Raw genomic sequence first — 17,695 nt, 5'->3', positions numbered from 1 at the left:
ACTTAGCTAGTTATAGAGGTATAAAAGAAAGAATAAAAAATCACTGTCTGTCTGTGTAATGGCCGTCTCTTACTGTGACAGTGAGAGGCCTGGTTCTTCAGCTAAGCAGCAAAGGCAGCCATAAACTGGGAAGTGTATGGTCACATCCTCACATTCCAAACTAGCCACATTGAAATAAGGTGCTATTGGGCTGTTAGGAATACAATCCTGTCCTGATATTCCTCTCACTTTCAGAGAAAGGGAAGAGCCTAGAAGATGCAAAAGGAAACTTTTAGTTTGATAGCATCCTGTCTGGCAAGAACTCACTTCTCAATAGCTGGGATGTGAAATCCTCATTTCTGTATTGTTCTATCAGTGTAGTCTCCACTTCCCTATTGTTTGTCTGTATAATCTGTCTGGTTCTGTGATTCTTTCTGTCTGCTGTGTAATTAATTTTGCTGGGTGTAAATCAATTGAGGTGGTGGGATATAATTGGCTAAATAACCATGTTACAGTATGTTAGGACTGGTTAGTTAAATTTCAGTAAAGTGATTGGTTACGGTATAGCTGAGCAGAACTCAAGTTTTACTATATCCTCTGCAGTCAATCAGGAAGTAAAAGGGGGGATGGGAACAGGGACTGGGGTTGGGGGTGGAACTGGGATCATGTTTTGCTAAAGGGGGGAATGGGAACAGGGGATGGGGACAGGAACAAGGCTCTGTGGTGTCAGAAATTGGAATCGTGCTTGCTGGAAGTTCACCCCAATAAACATTGAATTGTTTGCGCCTTTGGACTTCGGGTATTGTTTCTCTCTGTTCATGCGAGAAGGACCAGGGAAGTGAGAGGGTGAAGGAATAAGCCCCCTAACAAGTACAATTTCAGATTCATCTGTCTCTGCATGGGGATTTTGAAAAAATTTACCTCTAAAGAGAAAATCTGCGGTAATTGGAAAAATGCTTAGGGATATCGCCCCCTAGTGGCAAAGCTATATTCCTGCACAGAATCTTTTCAATGGGGACGTATCAGAGGGGTAGCCGTGTTAGGCCATGTCTACATCTAAAATTTTGCAGCGCTGGTTGTTACAGCTGTATTAGTACAGCTGTATAGGGCCAGCGCTGCAGAGTGGCCACACTTACAGCAACCAGCGCTGCAAGTGGTGTTAGATGTGGCCACACTGCAGCGCTGTTGGGCGGCTTCAAGGGGGGTTCGGGGAACGCGAGAGCAAACCAGGAAAGGAGACCAGCTTCGCCGCGGTTTGCTCTCGCGTTCCCCGAACCACCCTGCAAACCGCAGGGAAGGAGACCTGCTTGTTCGGGGAACGCGAGAGCAAACCGGGAAAGGAGACCAGCTTCGCCGCGGTTTGCTCTCGCGTTCCCCGAACCACCCTGCAAACCGTAGGGAAGGAGACCTGCTTGTTCGGGGAACGCAAGAGCAAACCGGGAAAGGAGACCAGCTTCGCCGCGGTTTGCTCTCGCGTTCCCCGAACCACTCTGCAAACCGCAGGGAAGGAGACCTGCTTGTTCGGGGAACGCGAGAGCAAACCGGGAAAGGAGACCAGCTTCGCCGCGGTTTGCTCTCGCGTTCCCCGAACCACTCTGCAAACCGCAGGGAAGGAGACCTGCTTGTTCGGGGAACGCGAGAGCAAACCGGGAAAGGAGACCAGCTTCGCCGCGGTTTGCTCTCGCGTTCCCCGAACCACTCTGCAAACCGCAGGGAAGGAGACCTGCTTGTTCGGGGAACGCGAGAGCAAACCGGGAAAGGAGACCAGCTTCCCCGCGATTTGCTCTCGCGTTCCCGGAACCACCCAGCAAACCTCAGGGAAGGAGACCTGCTTGCTCGGGGTTCGGGGAACGCGAGAGCAAGCTGGGGAAGGAGACCAGTTTGATTACCAGAGGCTTCCTCAGGTATGCTGGGATACCTGCTTATTCCACGGAGGTCAAGAAAAGCGCTGGTAAGTGTCTATACTTGATTACCAGCGCTGGATCACCAGCGCTGGATCCTCTACACCCGAGACAAAACGGGAGTACGGCCAGCGCTGCAAACAGGGAGTTGCAGCGCTGGTGGTGCCCTGCAGATGTGTACACCTCCTAAGTTGCAGCGCTGTAACTCCCTCACCAGCGCTGCAACTTTCTGATGTAGACAAGCCCTTAGTCTGGATATGTAAAAAGCAATAAAGAATCCTGTGGCACCTTACAGACTAACAGACGTATTGGAGCATGAGCTTTCGTGGGTGAATACCCACTTCATCAGATGCATGTAGTGGAAATTTCCAGAGGCAGGCAAGAATCAATCTAGAGATAACGAAGTCAGTTCAATCAGGGAGGATGAGACCCTCTTCTAGCAGTTGAGTTGTGAACACCAAGGAAGGAGAAACTGCTTTTGTAGTTGGCAAGCCATTCACAGGCTTTGTTTAATCCTGAGCTGATGGTGTCAAATTTGCAAATGAACTGAAGCTCAGCAGTTTCTCTTTGAAGTCTGGTCCTGAAGTTTTTTTGCTGCAGGATGGCACCTTTAAATCTGCTATTGTGTGTCCAGGGAGATTGAAGTGTTCTCCTACAGGTTTTTGTATATTGCCATTCCGAAGATCTGACTTTTGTCCATTTATCCTTTTACGTAGGGACTGTCCGGTTTGGCCGATGTATGCGCCAATACGTCTGTTAGTCTATAAGGTGCCACTGGACTCTTTGTCCCTTCAATGGAGAAGCTGTGCAGTATCTACCTTGTTATCTACCATAACAGGGAATTTTTGCGCCCGAGGCAGGGGCCGGCTCCAGGCTCTTCGGCGATGGGTCCCTGAGTCCCTCTCGGAGGGAAGGACCTGCCGCCAAATTGCTACTGCTGCTTCATTCATTCTTCGGCAGCAATTCGGACTCGCCGCCGAATTGCCGCTGAAGAAACGGCGGTGGTAGAGCTGCCGCCGAAGCGGCGCCAATCGCAGCTTTTGGTTTTTTTCCCCTCCACCCTGCTTGGGCGATAGAGCTGCACTCTCCGCTTTCTGCACCCAAGGCCAGTGCCACACTTGCTTTGCCCTTGTTAAGGCTCTGTCTATCCAGCACCATTCCTAAGGCAAGCAAAGAATAAATAACAAGAGTCAGAACCAGGAGCCCACCCACAGGCCCCCGGCTGAATAGATGGGCAGGAGGTCACTAACCCAGAGCCCCAGATATCAGTGGGTCTACGGTGGGTTTGCCACCCTCCTGGGTCATTTCTAGTCCAGCACAGTCCAGCTTTGCATGCTCATCAATCTGTCCGGTGGGGCTCATATCCCAGGGACTTTGACAGTCATCGGGGCAGGCGAGAATGATGGATCCACCTGCCGTACAACAGCATCAGGGCAATGGGGCCAATCCAGACACACAGGAAAGGGATCTGGCTCCAACTGAGCCCCAAAGAAAAAAAGGAGCCAGAGGATATGTCCACACTGCAATGTGAGCCTGGGGCTCGAACTCAGAACATAAGAATGGCCAGACTGGGCCAGACCAAAGGTCCATCCAGTTTAGTATCCTGTCTTCCAACTGTGGCCAACACCAGGTGCCCCAAAGGGAATGAACAAAACAGGGAACCATCTCTGGTCACCCATTCCCAGCTTCTGGCAAACAGAGACTAGGGACACCATCTCTGCCCATCGTGTCTAATAACCATTGATGGACCTGTCCTCCAGGAACTTACTTAGTTCTTTTCTAAACCCTGTTATAGTCTTGGCCTTCACAGCATCCTCTGGCAAGGAGTTCCACAAGTTGACTGTGTGTTGTGTGAAGAAATACTTCCTTTTCTTTGTTTTAAACCTGCTCCCTATTAATTTCATTTGGTGACCCCTTGTTCTTGTGTTATGAGCATGGGCAGCATGTGACTCCTCCATTTGGGGAGGCTGGGTGCTCCCGGGCTGTGGCCCCACCCTGAGGCCCATCCTTGCTCAGTCTCCTTCTCTGAAAGTCTCGCCAATGCTCCGCCCCCTACCCCGCTCCCCCACCACTGCTCATGCCTCTTCGCCCCCTCACCCAGACACGTACCTCCCAGCTGCCCACTGGCCAGCCGACTCACCGCTCACATGCACGCACCTCTTCACCCCCTCCCCCGGCCCTCCTGCCTGCCCACCCACGGGCTAACCAGCCAGCCGGTTGATCATGGCTCGCGCATGCCTCTTCACCCCTCTCTCATGGCCCCCATGCAGGTGGAGTGAGGCAGGAAGGGTCGGAGGGAAGTTGGGGCCTCGGACAAGCGCACGTGGGGCCTCGGGGTGGGGCACCCACTCTTTCAGCAGCAGTGCTCTCCAGAGATAGTGGGCCCACTGTCTGGGGAGGCTTAGCCTCCACTGGCCTCTTCTACCCGCCGCGTCTGGTTATGAGGAGTCAATAACACTTCTCTGTTTACTTTCTCCACCCCAGTCATGATTTTATTTTGATAGACCTCTATCATATCCTCCTTAATCGGCTCTTCTCCAAAATGAAAAGCCCAGTCTTTTTAATCTCTCCTCAGACGGACGCTGCTCCATATCGCTAATTATTTTTGTTGCCCTTCTCTGTACTTTTTCAAATTCTAATATATATTTTTTTCAAATGAGGCGACACAGAATTGCAGGCAGGATTCAAGGTGTGGGTGTCCCGTGGGTTTATACTGTGGCATTAAGATATTTTCTGTCTCCTTATCTCTCCCGTTCCTAATGGTCCCTAGCATTCTGTTCGGTTTTTTGACTGATGCTGCACATTGAGCTAGGGTTGCCGACTTTCTAATTGCACAAAACCAAACACCATTGCCCTTCCACTTCCCCACCCCTTCTCTGAGGCCCTGCCCCTGCCCACCCCCTGCTCACTCCATCCCCCCCCATCTCTTTTTCTCCCCCACCTTCACTCACACATTTTCAGTGGGCTGAGGCAGGGGGTTGGGGTGTGGGAGGGGTGAGGGCTCCAGCTGGGGGTGCAAGCTTTGGGATGGGGGCAGAGATGAGGGATTTGGGGTACAGGAGGGGGCTCCAGGCTGGGACCATGGGGTTTGGAGTGGGGGAGGGGGCTCAGGGATGGGGCAGGGGATTGTGGTGTGGGAGGAGGCATGGGGTGCGGGCTCTTGGAAGCAGATTAGGTGCTGGAGAGGACTCAGGACTGGGGCAGGGGGTTAGGACGTGGGAGGCTCCGGATGGCATTGACCTCAGGCAGCTCCCAGAAAGTGGATGGCATGTCTCTTCGGCTCCTGGGCAGAGGTGCAGCAAGGCAGCTCTGCGTGCTGCCCCCACCCGCAGGCGCTGGCCCTGCAGCTCCCATTGGCCACAATTCCAGGTCAATGAGAGTTGCAGAGCAGGTGCTCAGGGCAGGGGCAATGCGCAGAGCCCCTATGCCTGGCCCGAGCCGGAGGGACATACAAGCTGCTTCCCAGGAGTTGCGCAGAGATGGGTAGGAAGCCTGCCTGCCCCACGCCAACCGGACTTTTAACAACCCGGTCTGCAGTGCTGAGCAGAGGCGCCGGGGTCCCTTTTCAACCAGGTGTTCCAGATGAAAACTGCACACATGGCAACTGTACATTGAGTGGATGTTTTCAGAGAACTGTCCATAATAATTCCAAGATCTTGTTCTTGAGTGGTGACAGCTAATTTAGACCCCATCGTTTGATATGTATAATTGGGATTATGTTTTCCAATGTGCATTACTTTGCACTTTTCAACGTTTAATTTCATCTGCCATTTTGTTACCCAGTCACCCAGTTTCGTGAGATTCCTTTGTATTACACACAAATCACACTAACCCAGGACCCCACAGGGGTGGAGGGTCCGAGCCTGGGTTGATCCAGGCCCTGGGGTTCAAACCCTATTGCTGTGCAGTGTAGACACAGCCCCACCGGCCTCTTGCTCTGGGAGTCTGCCAAAAGTATCCCATGGGCTGACTTGCTTCGTCCTCCGGGCAGTCAAGTTTGGTCGACAGTCAAGTTTTACTACGTGTCACCACGAATCAAGGGGTAGAGCTCTGGGGCTGGAGCACCCATGGGAAAAAAACAGTGTGTGCTCAGCACCCACAGACAGCCCCATTGATCAGCTCCTCTCCCTCCTCCCAGCCCTCCTGCCTGCCAGTGATCAGCTATTTAGCAGCATGCAGGAGGCGCTGGAGATGAGCAAGGGTGGGGTGTGCTCGGGGGAGGTGCGGAACAGGGTTGGGAAGAGGTGGGGCAGGACCTTGGGGGACAGAGTGGAGTGGGGGCGGGGCTTGGGGCAGAGTGAGGGGTCAAGTCCCGCCCGGGAAAGTGGAATGTTGGTGCATATGGCTAGAGCAGCCACGTTTTGGAGGAGGGTGAGGAGGCAAGGAATAGGGGAGGTTGGACTTCGGGCTGCGTAATGCTGGCACCCCAGGTTGGAACCCATGTTCCAACAGTTCCTAACGTGGGTTTGCAAATGAGTGCAGAGTCTCAAGCTGCAGGTTAACAAACCCAGGGTCTGCTCACTCGAGTTCTACGAGCCCCAGCTTATGGTGCAGTGCAGACATGCCCTCCGCGATCCCGGGGCCAGGGCGTCACTCCCATCGCTGCCCAGGAGGAACAGAAGTCAGATTTCATGCTGCGGCGAAAAGCACCTGCCCCGTGTGAGCGATCGGCTGCACTACAGCAGAATCCAGCTAGGAAGCGATGTTGAGACAAGTACCCCGGCCCAGGAGGCAGCCCCCAGCCAATGTGCATCGCCGTGCCCAGGTGTCTGTCCTGCTTGGAACTGGGCTGAGAATGAGCACGCTCATCCCACCGAAGAGAGGACGGCTTTGGTCTGCACTGCCCTGGTCCGGTGTCTAGGGGAGAGGCTCCAGACACGGTTACCAGTAACCAGCCCCCCCGCCCATTGTAGTCTGTCCTCCCCCTGCCACTCAAGAGCATCTGTGATCAATGAAGGTGGGGCGGGGGGAGCGGTAGCTCCCTTTTATGGACACCCACCCAGCCAGTTAGCTATAAAATCCCCGTTAGTAACTGTTCTCTACCTGCTTTAGCTGTAAAGGGTTAAAAAGTCCAGGTAAATGGAAGCGAGCGAGCACCTGACCAAATGAGCCAATGGGAGGGCTAGAATTGTTTAAAATTGGGGAAAAGCTTTTCCCTGGGCTGTCTGTGTTGGCTCTCCCGGAGAGGAGGGGCAGAGCAGCGATGCTGTAAAAAGCTTTGAGCCAGGTATGAAAATCATCAGATCATACCTAGAAACTACTCGTTGAAACCCCAGGGTACATCTACACTACAGGATAAATCCGAATTAGCTTAAACTGATTTTATAAAACAGATATTATAAAGTCGATTGTGTGCGTCCACACTAGGCACATTAATTCGGTGGTGTGCGTCCGTGGTCCGAGGCTAGCGTCGATTTCTGGAGCAGTGCACTGTGGATAGCTACTGTAAAAGAATGAGGCCAATAACATCGATTTGCGTCCACACTAATCCTAAATCAATATAGTAATATCGATTTTAGCGTTACTCCTCTCGTTTTGTAGGAGTACAGAAATCGATTTAAAGAGCCCTTTAAATCGATATAAAGAGCAGTGTAGTGTGGACGGCTGCAGCGTTAAATCGATTTAACGCTGTTCAAATCGGTTTAACAGCGTAGTATGGACCAGGCCCCAGGTATGTGAGTAGATCAGGAAATGTCTAGGAAGACACAATTAGGTTTATCTCTTTTGATTTCTTTATGGCTTGTGGATTCCTCTGGGCTAACCCCAAAGGCTTTTGTTTTGCTTGTAACCATTAAGCTGGACCGCAAGAAAATCATTCTTGATGCTTAATTATTATATTTGCGCTTTTTAAATCAAGCAATAGCCTAGTTCCAGATGTATTTTCTTTTCTTTTCTTAATAAAATTTATCTTTTTTAAGAACAGGATTGGGGGTTTTGTGTCTGGCTGCGACATCTGTCTCCCCATTGATCGCCAGGGTTGATTCGGCTGATCTGGCTGGGTAGGCGGGAGTCCCCTTCCTCCCTCACCGCTCCATGTGCATCCCTCCCAAAGCTGCACGCTCAGTCAAAGAGGACGACCTCCCAGATAGAGGAGTTACGTTCTTCGGTCAAGGGTTTACGGTAGCTGCAGCCCCCTGGTAGAACCTCCAAACGAACTCAAGAGTTTGTGCACATGTTGCTTAATTAGCTGGTGACAACAGCTGCTTTCCTTTGTTTTCTTTCTCAGTTCTTCCCCGGAGCGGGGGTGAAAGGGCTTGACGGCACCCCACAGGGAGGAATTCCCAAGTGCGCCTTCCTGGGTTCTCAAAGGGTTTTGTTTGCACTTGAGTGCTGGCAGTATCTACTCATCCAAGGTCAGAGAGAAGCTGTAACCTTGGGAGTTTAATATCCGCCTGGAGTGGCCAGTGTTAATTTTTAAAATCCTTGCGGGCCCCACCTTGTGCACTCAAAGTGCCAGAGTGAGGAATCAGCCTTGACAATGTCCCAGTACAGAGAGAGACTGGAACAGCTTAACTCCATCGCCCCGTGACTCCCCACTAGCTGAGGGCTATTCCCCACAGCCCCTTGCCCCTCATTTGCCTGGTTCTGGAACCATTCTAGCCCATTGTCCAAGGGTCTCCCGCCCAGGCCCCATCACCAGGCCCACCATGAGGTTGTCGCCATTGCCCCTGATCTTGCCCAAAGGCACCTGCTTAAAGATTTCCAGCTCCCAGCAGCCACCTTGCTTGGGTGGAGACTGGTGTTTCCCGCCCATCCTGCTGCACCTCAGTGTGTCTTCCCTGCTCCCAGCCCCCTGCTGTGCCCGTGGTCACCCCTTCTCCAGCAGCTCCAGCACCAGGCGTCCCTGCCCAGCCTTTGCACAGCAACAGCCGCTTGTCCTTTGGGTAATAGCTTGCAGAGAAACCATTGAAATCCAACAGACGTTCCCATCCATGTGCAACAAGCTGACCAGCGCCCACTTAGCAGTCATAGGCAGCTGCAGGAGGCCAAAGTCTTTCCAACCCCGTCTCGGGGTGGACCCTGCCCCGTGAATCTTTTGGGGCCTGAAATACAGGCCAGGCCACTCAGGCTCCTTCCCCACCACAGAGCTTTTACTGCCTTCTTCCAGCTGGGCTACCTGTAGTGCTGGGTGCTTGAATTTACAGCCCCCCAGGAAGGGGGCCACTGACCCACTCCCGGAATAAGGGCTATTCTGATACTTCCAGGAACAGTGTGAACTTGCCCACTGCCGGCATGGCCACCTGCTCCCCCACCACCACCGGCATGACCCCAACCCTCAGCTGAATGACCCCGCCTGCTGCTGGGGTGACCCTGCCCCCTCACCTGAATGACCCTGCCCACACCTGAATGACCCCGACCCTGCCAGTGCGACCCTGCTCCTCATAGGCAGGACCCCTCCCCTGCTCCTATTGGTTCCCCCATGCCAACATGACCCCACCCCACACTGGCATGACCTCACCTGAATAGCCATTGATTTTGCAGATGTTTTGAGTATGCAGTTAGCCCTGTCCGAACATTCAACGCCTGGAACATGTGGACAGCTAAAGTGACTGGACTCAATTCCTGCAGCAGTTGTGTTAAGACTTTTTGTCTTCTGAACTGTTTCAGGCACTTTTGTATTAATATGTGTGATGGTGAAGGAGCCGAGAGACTGCTGCCTGGCACGTCAGCGGTTAAAGAAAACCTCTGGGTTCAGCTAGCCCTGCCCTGTTATACCTGCAGCCAATGCCAGGCGTGGAGGAGAGAGAAAAGAAGGGAGCCTGGCTGAGCCAGCGGCTGACTGGCGAAGAGGCAGGAACTCTCCGTTTGTCTGCCTCAGGGCTCAGCCTGGCACCCTGCCAGTCACAGGAAAGGAGGACATTTTCCCTCACTAAGGGGAACCTACAGCCAAGCCCTGGCTGCGGGGAAACTGGACTACTGGGGCCGTGCCCCAAACTTAAGGACTTGCATAGGGACCAGCCCCAGGCAAGCGTCCTGACTGCCCCCCCCCTTGGCCCCTCCTCATGGCTGGGAGAAAGATCTCCCACTACTTAGGCCACGTCCACACTACAGAGTAAAATCGAAATTAATAAAATCGATTTTATAAAATAGATTTTATAAAATCGATTTTACGCATCCACACTAGGGCACATTACTTCGGTGGTGTGCGTCCATGGTCCCAGGCTACCATCGATTTCCAGAGCGGTGCACTCTGGGTAGCTCAGTAAAAGAATGGGACCAATAACTTTGATTTCCGTCCACACTAACCCTAAATCTATTTAGTAATATCGATTTTAGGGTTACTCCTTTCTTTTAGCTGGAGTACAGAAATCGATTTTAAGACCCCTTAAAATCGATTTTAAGTGCCTTGTAGTGTGGACGGGTACAGTGTTAAATCGATATAACGCTGTTTAAATCGATTTAACGCTGTAGTGTGAACCTGGCCTTAGAGGCGTGAGTAGGGTGACCAGATGTCCCGATTTTATAGGGACAGTCTGGATATTTGGGGCTTTTTCTTACATAGGCTCCTATTACCCTCCACCCCCTGTCCCGATTTTTCACACTTGCTGTCTGGTTAGCCTAGGTGTGAGCCGCTCAGGACCCTGGGCCAGGAACTGAGGGAAAAGGAGGGGTCAGGCCCCTCTCCTTCTGCCAGGTGAGGGTCAGGTGGCTGGAGGTTCATCCTGAGCTGGGACAGGAAGAAGCAGCTCAGGGTCACGTTTCCCCCCGCCCCGCCAACCAAGCGGTGATGGGCGACTTGGCTGTGATGAACCCTGAAAGGGAAACAGTCAGGGGCAGAGATCCCGCTGCCCAGCAGCCCTAGAGATCCTGGCTGCAGCTCCAGCTCCAGAACTCCTGGGGAGAGGTCAGAACAGAGATCCCGCTGCCCAGCAACCCCAGAGATCCTAGCTGCAGCCCCGGCTCCAGAACCCCCTGGGAAAGCTCAGAACAGAGATCCCGCTGCCCAGCAACCCCAGAGATCCTAGCTGCAGCCCCGGCTCCAGAACCCCCAGGGAAAGCTCAGAACAGAGATCCTGCTGCCCCGCGACCCCAGAGATCCTGGCTGGAGCCCCAGCTCCAGAACCCCCTGACTGTCTGGTTGGTGGCGCTGGCCTGCAGTGGAGCTGGCAGGCTCCCTGCTAGCAGCTGCGTGGCTCCTGGGTCAGGAAGCAGCCGGCATGTCTGGCTCCTAGCCTTAGGGGTGGCCAGGGTGACTGCATGCTGCCCCGTTCCCTGCCCGCAGGGGCAGCTCCCATTGGCTGGGTCAGGGCATAACTCATGAGCGCTCAGCAGACGGCTGTTGAGGAGTCATGGTGCACCCCTCTCTCCTCGTGCTCCTCCCGTGGCTGGGCTAGAGTTCCTGCCCCTGCTCCTGCGGCGAACCACACGCAATCTGTCACCCCATCGCCAGCACCCAGGAGTTCAAGGTATGTGTATGCCAGTCTCTGAGTGCTGGGAGTGGGGCTGCACGCCCATCATTGCATCCCTCCCTATCCTGCACCTCCATCTCCCTCACTGCATCCCTCCTCGCTCCAACCCCACGTGCCCCCACCCCCTGCACCCCATCACTGCATTCCTCCCTATCCTGCAACCCCAACCCCCTCACTGCATCCCTCCCTGTCCACCCCCCCACACACACTTTTTTCCCCCTCCAACCAGCCCTCCTCCCTTTCTGGCTGGGTGATTTAGGCAGCCCATGGAAAAGTGTATGAAAAAGTGTCTCTGTGCAGGCAAGTGTGCGCATGCCGCCATTGTATGTGTGTAAGAGACTGTGTCTTTGTGTAGGGACGTGTGTGTATCGCTGCATGTGTGTATGCCTGTGTGAATAAAATGTGCAGCCTCTTTGACTTTTATTCCTTTTGCTGGCTTGCGCACAAAAAATTGATGACATAAAATATGTGTATTCATTTCATAACAAGTTTTTAAAAGAGAAGGTTACTCTAAAAACAACGTATTATTTCTTCAAAGGTGAATGTTGTTGACTAGTAATTGGAGAAGAGACAATGTAAAATGTACAGTGTACAAAACCCACCTACATCATAAACTCTTTGTTGCAGACACTCTCTTTTTATGTGTGTGTCCAGCGCCTAGCACCCTGGAGCCCTTATCTTAGTTGGGGTTTCTAGGCACTAAACAACACTTGCAATATTAAATAGTGTAATGTGGAAGTATGTGTCAGTACATGCGAGATGTGTACCCATGAATACACGTGTGTATCTGCATGTACGGGTGGGAGTCAGTTTCAACAGATTTATTTCTATAGGTGTCTGGACAGGTGCATTTTTGCGGCTGGGCTCTGTGGATTTGTATTTGGGCTTCAGGAGTGGCCTTTGATGGACCCATTGTAGCTGTGATAATGTGTGGTCCTAATTCCACACATAAAATTACAGTAACTCGCGTGAACAAAACATGGAGCTGGTTATGAAAAATGGGAGGAGGGAAGGGAAAGAATCATGAAAAACTGTGTGAAATTTCTTTCTTTTTTTAAAAAGCAGCAAAGAATCCTGTGGCACCTTATAGACTAACAGACGTTTTGGAGCATGAGCTTTCGTGGGTGAATACCCACTTCCTCAGATGCATGTAGTGGAAATATCCAGGGGCAGGTATATATATATGCTAGCAAGCAAGCTAGAGATAACGAGGTCAGTTCAATCAGGGAGGATGAGGCCCTGTTCTAGCAGTTGAGGTGTGAAAACCAAGAGAGGAGAAACTGGTTCTGTAGTTGGCAAGCCATTCACAGTCTTTGTTCAATCGAGCTGATGGTGTCAAATTTGCAGATGAACTGAAGCTCAGCAGTTTCTCTTTGAAGTCTAGTCCTGAAGTTTTTTTGCTGCAGGATGGCCACCTTAAGGTCTGCTATAGTGTGGCCAGGGAGGTTGAAGTGCTCTCCTACAGGTTTTTGTATATTGCCATTCCTAATGTCTGATTTGTGTCCATTTATCCTCTTCCGTAGAGACTGTCCAGCTTGGCCGATGTACATAGCAGAGGGGCATTGCTGGCATATGATGGCGTATATTACATTGGTGGATGTGCAGGTGAATGAACCAGTGATGGTGTGGCTGATCTGGTTAGGTCCTGTGATGGTGTCGCTGGTGTAGATATGTGGGCAGAGTTGGCATCGAGGTTTGTTGCATGGATTGGTTCCTGAGCTAGAGTTATTATGGTGCGGTGTGCAGTTACTGGTGAGAATATGTTTCAGGTTGGCAGATTGTCTGTGGGCGAGGACTGGCCTGCCACCCAAGGCCTGTGAAAGTGTGGGATCATTGTCCAGGATGGGTTGTAGATCCGTGATGATGCGTTGGAGGGGTTTTAGCTGGGGGCTGTCTGTGATGGCCAGTGGAGTCCTGTTGGTTTCTTTCTTGGGTTTGTCTTGCAGTAGGAGGCTTCTGGGTACACATCTGGCTCTGTTGATCTGTTTCCTTATTTCCTCGTGCGGGTATTGTAGTTTTGAGAATGCTTGGTGGAGATTTTGTAGGTGTTGGTCTCTGTCTGAGGGGTTAGAGCAGATGCGGTTGTACCTCAGTGCTTGGCTGTAGACAATGGATTGTGTGATGTGTCCGGGATGGAAACTGGAGGCATGAAGGTAGGCATAGTGGTCGGTAGTTTTTCGATATAGGGTGGTGTTAATGTGACCATCACTTATTTGCACCGTGGTGTCAAGAAAGTGGATCTCCTGTGTAGATTGGTCCAGGCTGAGGTTGATGGTGGGGTGGAAGCTGTTGAAATCATGATGGAATTTTTCCAGAGTCTCCTTCCCATGGGTCCAGATGATGAAGATATCATCAATGTAGAGTAGGTAGAGAAGGGGCATGAGTGGACGAGAGCTGAGGAAGCGTTGTTCCAGGTCGGCCATAAAGATATATTGGCATATTGTGGGGCCATGCGGGTGCCCATAGCAGTGCCACTGATCTGGAGATATATATTGTCATCAAATTTGAAATAGTTGTGTGTGAGTATAAAGGCACAGAGCTCAGCAGCCAGTTGTGCTGTGGCATCATCAGGGATAGTGTTCCTGACAGCTTGTATTCCATCTGTGTGTGGGATGTTTGTGTAGAGAGCCTCTACATCCATGGTGGCTAGGATGGTGTTTTCTGGGAGGTGACCAATGCATTGTAGTTTCCTCAGGAAATCAGTGGTGTCACAGAGATAGCTGGGAGTGCTGGTGGCATAAGGTCTGAGTAGAGAGTCCACATATCCAGACAGTCCTTCAGTGAGAGTGCCAATGCCCGAGATGATGGGGCGTCCAGGATTTCCGGGTTTGTGGATCTTGGGTAGTAGATAGAATAACCCTGGTCGGGGCTCTAGGGGTATGTTGATTTCTTCTGGTGTTAGTGTAGGGAGTGTCCTGAGTAGATGCTGTAGTTTCTTAGTGTATTCCTCAGTGGGATCTGAGGGAAGTGGCCTGTAGAATTTGGTGTTGGAGAGTTGTCTGGTAGCCTCCTTTTGATAGTCAGACCTGTTCATGATGACAACGGCACCTCCTTTATCAGCCTCTTTGATGATAATGTCAGGGTGGTTTCTGAGGCTGTGGATGGCATTGCGTTCTGCACGACTTAGGTTGTGAGGCAAGCGATGTTGTTGTTCCACGATTTCTGCCTGTGCACGCCGGCGGAAGCATTCAATGTATAGGTCCAGGCTGTCATTTCGACCCTCAGGAGGAGTCCATGTGGAGTTCTTCTTCTTGTGATGTTGGTGGGAGGGCACCCGTGTATCAGTGCGCTGTTCAGTGTTGTCCTGGAAGTATTCTTTGAGTCGGAGACGGCAAAAGTAGGCTTCCAGATCGCCACAGAACTGTATCATGTTGGTGGGGGTGGCAGGGCAGAAAGAGAGTCCCCGAGATAGGACAGACTTTTCTTCTGGGCTGAGTGTGTAGTTGGATAGATTGACAATATTGCTGGGTGGGTTAGGGGTACCAGGGTTGTGGCCCCATGTGGCAGGTAGGAGTTTAGACAGCTTATAGTTCTTTTTCCTTTGTAGAGAGGTGAAGTGAGTAATGTAGATCTCCTGTCTTATTCTAGTGAAGTCCGTTTGTGTAGAAGTTTGGTTATTAATGAGAGTCTCCAGGTTAGAGAGCTCTTTTTTGATGTTTTCCTGTTTGCTGTATAGGATGCTGATCAGGTGGTTCCTCAGTTTTTTTGATAGAGTATGACATAATCTCTCACTGTGGTCTGTGTAGTATGTAGATAGCAGTGGATTTTTTACCTTTAGTCCATTTGGTATGATGTCCATCCATTTGCATTTGGAAAGGAAGATGATATCTGTCTGTATTTGTGCAAGTTTCTTCATGAGGTTGATGGATTTCCACTCCATACGGCTAAATGCAGTGCCTTGCATGGTGTCAAGTATCAGAGGGGTAGCCGTGTTAGTCTGGATCTGAAAAAAGAAGCAAAGAATCCTGTGGCACCTTATAGACTAACAGACGTTTTGGAGCATGAGCTTTCGTGGGTGAATACCCACTTCCTCAGATGCATGTAGTGGAAATTTCCAGGGGCAGGTATATATATGCAGGCAAGCTAGAGATAACGAGGTCAGTTCAATCAGGGAGGATGAGGCCCTGTTCTAGCAGTTGAGGTGTGAAAACCAAGAGAGGAGAAACTGGTTCTGTAGTTGGCAAGCCATTCACAGTCTTTGTTCAATCGAGCTGATGGTGTCAAATTTGCAGATGAACTGAAGCTCAGCAGTTTCTCTTTGAAGTCTGGTCCTGAAGTTTTTTTGCTGCAGGATGGCCACCTTAAGGTCTGCTATAGTGTGGCCAGGGAGGCTGAAGTGTTCTCCTACAGGTTTTTGTATATTGCCATTCCTAATGTCTGATTTGTGTCCATTTATCCTTTTCCGTAGAGACTCTCCAGTTTGGCCGATGTACATAGCAGAGGGGATTTCTTAGCAGTGCCAGTTTAAAAAACATTAGCTAAAAACGTAACTTTAGATACTGGGCAGATGAAGGTCACTTATTTTCAAATTGTATTTTTAGTTATATTTGTAAAAGAACTTAAAATATGCATGAAAATAAATGCAGTTCTAGGTATGATACTTATAGCAATGATGGAATCAAATGTTAGTGAGTCACGTACATGATTGTGATCGGTAAACATAAATGCCAAAATAATTAGAAAAAGAAATCCCCGTTTTTAATAAAAGTATGGGGGGAGGGAAACATCCACCTCCCCATCCAGGGCTTTATTTGTCCCAGGGCTCGCCGAGGCTGAGTAAATCTACTATGAAAAGTGACACCTCTGTGTTTGCTAATATCACTTTTCACAACAGCAGACTTACTAGCTAGGAATAATTAAATTACAATGATTTTGATGGGCATATTTATTTGTTTTTCCCAAAGTTAATTATTTTAGGAAAAATTGTCAAAGCGGCCACCAGCAAGACTTGGTGGCCGCACTCTGAGACCACCAAAAAATTTGTCATGATTTGTACTCCTGGTACAAAGTATCAAACATGTTTCTGAGATCAGTGTTAAAGCATCAGAACTGGTACCTCAAGGCTTGGTTTTGGGAAAATTTTGTTGTATTATCTCCTGATTGTTCTTAATTTACATAGAAATTTTAAACAAGGCTTTAATTGGCGTTTGTATACATATTTTCTTTCTCTATATAACAATTAGATGCAGAGCTCCTAATTCCTAAGTTATTATCTGCAAAAGCCAGTAGAGGTTTCAGGTTTAAATACAATTTAAATCAGGTTAAAATTACTGTTTAAATTTCCTCCCACCCCCGAAAATCTGAAGTGGGACCTGGGTGAGCCAGCCCAGAGGGCTGCAGGAGGGCTGTGGGCTCTGGCAAAATGCAGCCCCCTGGGATAGGGTGAAGCCTTGAGGCACATGAGGAGCAGCAGGCACCACAAGCCACAGCAGCAGCGCAGATGTAAGAGTGGCAATGGTGTTGCTGGTGGTGTTGCCTTCAGAGCTGGGTGCCTGGGCAGCACCCCCAGTATTAGGGTGCCCTGCCAGGGCTTAATTTGTGCCAAGGCTGAGCTCTGGCATCTCTTTCAATACAAATTAAGCACTGGGGGTAGGCAGCGGGGCCCAGAGGTGATGGGGGAGTGGGGAATAGAGGGAGCCTGTGAAGGCCACAGAAGGGTGATGGGGGCACCAAAATACAAGTTCACCCCGGGCGCCATTTTCCCTAAGGCCGACCCTGCTTAGCCCTGCTGTGGCACAATATTCCTGTGGAAGAATCTGCCCAGCCTGCCCTATCTGTGAGGTTCCCCCACTATCCGCTGAAATCCCGGAGAGCCGAGGGGAGCCTCAAGAGACCGAGTGGCAGAGTCGCAGCAGAGAGGCAGGTGGCAGCAGAAACTGACAGCGCAGGGCCATCAGCGGCGGGCACACAGCGGTGCGGTGGTGACGGCAAAGGAGGAGCTGCTCCACGTTCCCCTCCAGTGGGAGATGAAGTCACATGAACGCACCTCTGACCTCTGGGTCTTCGCTGACCCAGGGCAGCAGTGGTGAGTGGGGTGTGGTGGGGGCGAAGTGGGAGCAGGGTGTTAAAGGGGCATTTGTCTGTCGAACTTTCACCTTGCACAGTGAGAAACTGAGGCAAAGGACACTGCCCAGACGACTCGGGAGCGGAGGGGTTTTCTGATGGTCAGATGTGTTTCAGTTATAACTGTGGTGTTTTCCCAAATCAGTGCCAGGTTTTGTTCCCCTTTCTGTTAAAAGTTTTTCTTTGCTGTGCACTGGCTCGGGGTGTCAGGAATCAGGGTGTCAGACTCCTGGGGCTGGTGGGTAATTTCCCCTGATTAGTGGGTGGGGGCTCGAGCCGGCTCTGCTCTGTGTTGTTAAGAGGGACCCCTGGGTACGGAACCCGGCCCTTGTTGCTGCCAAG

Source organism: Gopherus evgoodei, unplaced genomic scaffold (assembly GCF_007399415.2).
Source record: "Gopherus evgoodei ecotype Sinaloan lineage unplaced genomic scaffold, rGopEvg1_v1.p scaffold_31_arrow_ctg1, whole genome shotgun sequence".
Taxonomy (NCBI): domain Eukaryota; kingdom Metazoa; phylum Chordata; order Testudines; family Testudinidae; genus Gopherus; species Gopherus evgoodei.
The sequence above is the reverse complement of the archived record's forward strand: the minus strand, read 5'-3'. Positions refer to the sequence as shown.